The sequence below is a fragment of the Chionomys nivalis genome, chromosome 1 (assembly GCF_950005125.1).
Source record: "Chionomys nivalis chromosome 1, mChiNiv1.1, whole genome shotgun sequence".
Taxonomy (NCBI): Eukaryota; Metazoa; Chordata; class Mammalia; order Rodentia; family Cricetidae; genus Chionomys; species Chionomys nivalis.
The window spans coordinates 69,316,399-69,322,398 of record NC_080086.1 but is presented as its reverse complement, the minus strand read 5'-3'; positions in this window follow the sequence as shown (position 1 = coordinate 69,322,398).

The following is a 6,000-nucleotide window of genomic DNA, read 5'->3' as shown; positions in this document are numbered from 1 at the left end:
ACGTGTCACTATTTCTATTCAGAACTGTTAATAAGAGTTTTCAAATGGAAAAAAGATAATGCTATGTGTCTGTCTCATTAAATAAAAAACCATACAAAATGTCAGTATACCTAAAGCCTGGAAAGACAGCAAGGGTCTAGTTTTTTAGATTTATTCTTTATGTCTATGAGTGTTTTGCCTATATGCATGTCTGTGCACCATGTGCATGCATGGTGCCAGTGGAGATCAGAAGAGGGATTTGGGTCTCTCAGAACTAGAATTGTGAGCAGTTTTTTCTGGTGTATGTGTATGTAGAATAGAGCCTGGATCCTCTGTAATAACCGCAAGGGCTCTTACCTGCTTAACCAGCTCCCTAGTCCAAGGGTGTCCATTTGGGGTTGACAATTTCCTCCTTGCATGTTTATGTACTTGAACCACAGAAAAACCCAATTAGCGAGAAGCACTGATATTAAGTCAGGAAGCCCAGAGTGTCTTGCACTCACAACACTTGAGCCTGAGCTGGTTAAAGAGGGCTTCATAAGTCTATTGGGTTAAGTCACAGTATGTGGGGAAGGCTGGAACTAGGATTATGACTGAAACCTTCATGCAACACCAATGCTCACCTCTAGCTGACTGTAATAAAGCAGTCAGGATAGTAGGTATATGAAAAACAGTCCTGAAAAATGGCATTAATAATAAAAAGCCAGCCTGGCTTTTGAGAGATGATGTGGGATTCTCTTCTTTACGCTTTATTCTCTGGGAACATGTTTTATTACCATTGGTTAATAAAGAAGCTGATTTGGTCAATCGCCAAAATAGCAGAATAGAGTTAGGCAGGAAATCCAAACAGAGATACGGGGAGAAAGAAGGCAGAGTTGGAGAGACACCAGCAGCCACCATGATATGAAGTAACAAGCCATGAGCCTCATGGTGAAGTATAAACTAATAGAAATGGGTTAATTTAAGTTGCTATATATAGCTGACTATAATAAGCCTAAGATAACAGGCCAAACAGTTTGCAATTAATATTAAGCTTCAGAGTGGTTATTCAGGAACTGGCGGGTGGGAGAGAAAGGCTCAGTTACAGAGAGACAAAGGGGTTGGTGTCCAAATTGGGTTACAGTGTGTTTGCTGCTGGAAATCAGAGAGGAGGACCTGATTTGGTTGGGAATCAAACAAACCTGGAAAGCTGTGCTTTTTTAGTTCTTCTAGTATGAAGTGATCACTCTGTGTAGAGATAGTGCAGCCACAGGGTAGATTTTACTTTCTACTTCATGTGTTGGATCCTCTGAAACTAAGTAGCCTTCTCCATCAAATGCTTTGCTGTGCATTTGTGTTTGGGGGTAGAATGTGAGTTTTCCAAACTGAACAAATCCATCCACTTTACATGACATACAATTGTTTATAACTCATCCCAGTAAATGCAACTTCTGGGTCCTTGTGCATTGCTTGCAAAGCCTCTGCAAATATTCAACCAATGGACTCTATGCTCTCCACTGAGCACAGCTATGGACATTTAGGAGTCAGCATGGCATTCGTTTTAAAAAGTGCGAAAAAAATGTTCATGAGTGACACTCCAGGCTTAATCTACAAGAGCGCCAATAATAATTAAATTAAAAAATAATGAAAATGAAAAGCCTCAGCCGTACTGTAACAGCATCTCCATTAATCCTAAAGCAGAGGACAGTATGGAAAGTGCCTCCCAAGGCTGGTGGTGGAGCTGTACTCTAGAATCCCCAGGGAATAGCAAACTGGCTGCTCATATGTTGCTAAATGAGAGAAATGGAAAGTTAGTTTGCAGCCATATTGTCCATCTGTCCTTCCTACTCCCTACCGTTCAGTTAAATATTACACTATAATAAACCATTAAAATTAATAGTAATTAAAAGAAGAATGACTAATAGGAGATGCTTTCTGAAGCCAGGACACAGTAGCTACTTGTTGCTGCGGTACTAGATCTACCTGCTGCTTAAACACTTTTCTGTTTATGTCACTAACTAAGATGAAGGTCAATAAAGGGCTTGCCAGACAACCCCAAGGTACAGCCCCACAACCCATGCCTTACAAAAAAAAAAAAAGAAATAGAAAGGTTGACCTGAGTAGCATGCATGTGTTACAGAGACAGGAGAATGCCAAGGTTCAGGGTCCGCCAGATTCACCTACTTGGCAAGGTCTTGGTTAATGAGAATGACAGCTGAGGTTGACTTGAGTTCTGCACATACGTGAAACACATGTGTTCTGTATACAAACATTCACACAGATGGATCTAATAAAATAAAATTAAAATGGGATAATGATAAGCAAACCAATAGAAATGAAGATTTTAAGAAAAATATAAATTTGATGTGTTCGCAGTGCAAAGACTGTATGAGAAGAATCTGACAACACAACATTCCAAGGACTGTGGTTCTCATGGAGAGATGAGCTGTGGAAAACAAATGAACTTCGAAGGATGTAAGTTCTCAGTTTCTCCAACTGAATAAAATAAGCAACACTGTGTTATTATGCCATTATGTAGTAAGTGAAAGGTCCCTGGACTCTGAAACCTTATTAGATGGTGAGATTGTTTGCTTGTTTGCTTGTCTATTTGTGTTATTGATAAAGTGCATTGGAAATTACATAAAACAATAATGAATAAGCAACTTCAAAAGTGTATCGAGGCAGAGATAGTGTGGCTCAATGTGCGACAGGCTTCTCCATGTACTTATGGCGCACAATACTTAAAAAGCTTAAATTATTTTGGGGGTATTCTATTGCAGATCAAAGTACAGCTATAAATAATAACAATCAGTGAACTAGATCTATTTGTAGTGCTGAATGGAATTTCCATGTGAGCAAAAGGCGCTGAGGCAGGGTGCCTATTGTAGGGATGACATCAAGAGACAACTTGGTTTTGAGTGTTAGGAAATGTGCTCATTGGCCTATTCAAACTTGTAATTAAAGCTGCATAGAAAAGTATACCATGGCCAGCGCTACCCAAGCTTAATTCAGAGTAGGAGCATGTTCCTGAGATACAGGAGCCTGACCAGTCACCAGTTGTTGAAATAGGAGCGGCGGGGCTGCTTCCCACCGCCACCCGGCTAGCTTTACCCGAAATAATTACACGGAAACTGTATTCATTTAATCACTGCCTGGCCCATTAGTTCCAGCCTCTTATTGGCTAGCTCTTACATATTGATCTAACCCATTTCTAATACTCTGTGTAGTACTACGAGCTGGCTTACCAGGAAAGATCTTAACCTGCGTCTGTCTGGAGTGGGAGAATCATGGCGACTCCTGACTCGGCTTCTTTCTCCCAGCGTTCTGTTCTGTTTACTCCACCCACCTAAGGGTTGGCCTATCAAATGGGCCTAGGCAGTTTCTTTATTAATTAACCAATGAAAGCAACAGATAGAAAGATGGACCTCCTCCATCAACCAGTAACCAGGGAGATGCTTATGCTTAAAGCTGAGATTACTGTTGCCATTTTGAGTCTGAATCACAGGGAAGAGGGGAATGGGTTTTATGAGTCAGATGCTGTGCTACTGGAAAGCAACAGGCTGAGAGGTGCTGGGAAGATGAAGAGGTATGGACTTGTTCACAGAAACCTCAGGACTAGAGTGATAGCCTGGAGGTTAAGAGTGTATACCACTCCTCCAGGAGACCAGAGTTCAGATCATAGCACCCACATCAAGGATGTAAATCCAGTATCAACAGCCATAAAACTGAATGGAAGACCATCTCAGGAATTCCAGCTCATCTCAGAGCACCCTCTGTCCCCAGACACAGCCCACTGTCCTCACAATGGCTATCGAATCTGATTTCCTTCTAGCCTCCTTCCCTTGGTTTAGTTCTTGGTTATTCTCTTGCAAAGACTTTGCAGGAATCTCTGGGACAGACATCTTGCCTTCAAATTGTTTAGTATCATGAATACAGTAACGCAGAGGAAAGTCCTGGTGTGCAGAACCCTGCTCTGTTCACTCACATTGAGCTGCTTTTGACTACTCCCAGAAGGCTCTGCAGACTACCACAGAGTCCCTGTGAGTCTTCCATGCTCTCTCAGCTCTAAGCCCTGGTATTGCTCACTGTGTGTGTATGTCTATCTGTCTGTGTATCTGTCTGTTTGTGTCTGTGTGTATGTGTGTACATATTCATGGATACATTTGGGATAACAAACAATAATATTGGATGTCTTTTTCAGTCACTCTCCACCTTACTTCTTGGGGTAAGACACTTCCCCTGTGGACCTAGAGCTCAACAGCATTGAGGGATGAACCCCAAGGGTCCCCCTGCTTCTGCCTCCAGCATTGTGATTTCAAAGACGTGCCACCACACCCAGTTATAACCCCTCGGTTGAAGATCTCAACTCAGGTCCTCAAGCACTTTACTGTCTATTTCCCCAACACCCTAAATGTTATACTGTCCCAATTTATAAATGATTTTACATATATGTCTTTTTTATACATTAGTACAAACTGTTGCTAACCCTGGTGATGTAAGTCAGGAAACACATGAAAGAGTAATAATACGTTTCCTCTTCCTCTCCCTTTGTTCTCTGCAGAAGACAAAAAAAGGAGGAGGACAAGGAGGAGGGAAAGGAAGAGGTGAAAAGGGGATGAAGGAGAAGGAAGAGTATGAGAAGGAAGAAGAGAAAGAGTAGAAAGAAGACCATATGGATGGATCTTTAGGTCAGTGGAACTATTTTATTGGATACATCAACTGTTCAAACCCATAGAACGGACAACACCAAGAATGGATGCTCATCATACGTTAGTGGGGCTACATCAGCTCTAACAAATGGACCACTCTCCTAGGGTGTAAATGCCCTGAAAGGCTGCTCTGGTATAGAAGCAGGAGGTACAAGGGAATCTTTGCTGTGTATCTTTAGTAAAATTGCAAAATTAAAACTGCTCTTAAAAATAAGTTGATGGTTTTATAAAGGTAGAAGTAGAGAAATTACCATTTGGGAAAAGATTCCTCTGATTCCTTTTTGTATCTCTTATTCATATCAGTCTTTATCATAGATCTTGCCAAGCTGCAACGTTACCTCTAGTGCAACATTTAAAGCCAGGGGATGTCAAGTTGAGGGGAATATGCAAGAACCACATGAACTTAAAATCCCACTACTTTTGGCATGCTTTTGATTTCAGGTTTAGGAAATATTATGATAGCTGACTCACTCAGAGTGTTTTCAGACCTCGTTTTGGCAGGGGAAAATGGGTTTCCAAAAGAGATTTCGTGAACTGAACTTCACAGTTGTACCACATGCTTGACAGAATTCAAAGAATGTGATTTCTTCTGGGAGGGTGAGAGGACCGCATTCTACAATGGAAAAAAAAAAATTCCACCAGACCAAAAAATGTTTCTCATTACCTTAGAAGACAGTCTGAAGCGCTCTCCACTACATGACACAGGTTGGGGCCTGGAGTCAGTGTGTGACTCAGAGTTGATTCGTTGAAATCCCAATCATAGTATGAAGATCTTTTTTACTCTAAGTTATGGGAAAACCTGCATGAAACCTGACAAAATGAAAGATTTTATCTATTATATTAGGTTTAGAACATAGAACTAGCACTGTTAACCCTTGCACTGAAACTACCTTGATACCCTTTTTCACCTTCTTGTATCCCAGTTTAATCTTGAACTCACCATGTGGCTGAGGATGCTTTTGAACTGCTGACACCCCTTCCCTCACCTCTGTAGTCCTTACATTATAGACAAGTGCCACTGTGCCAGGTGGATGCTGTCCTGGAGATCAAACCCAGGGCTTCGTACATCTCAGGCAGGCCCAGGCTACCAATTGAACATGTATACCAGCCCTCTAGCATCTGTTTATATAAATAAAGTTTTACTAGAAGCCAACTCACTCAGCCATTAACATCCCATCTTCCAGCTATTTTATTTGAACATGACAGAGTAGAGTCTTTGCAAGAGAGATCACTTGACAGACCTCGCAGAAAACAGTCACCATCCATCACATCACATAGACTTTTGCTGTACCACACTGTGGAATAAAACAGTTCCTGACAGTCTAGAGAAGAC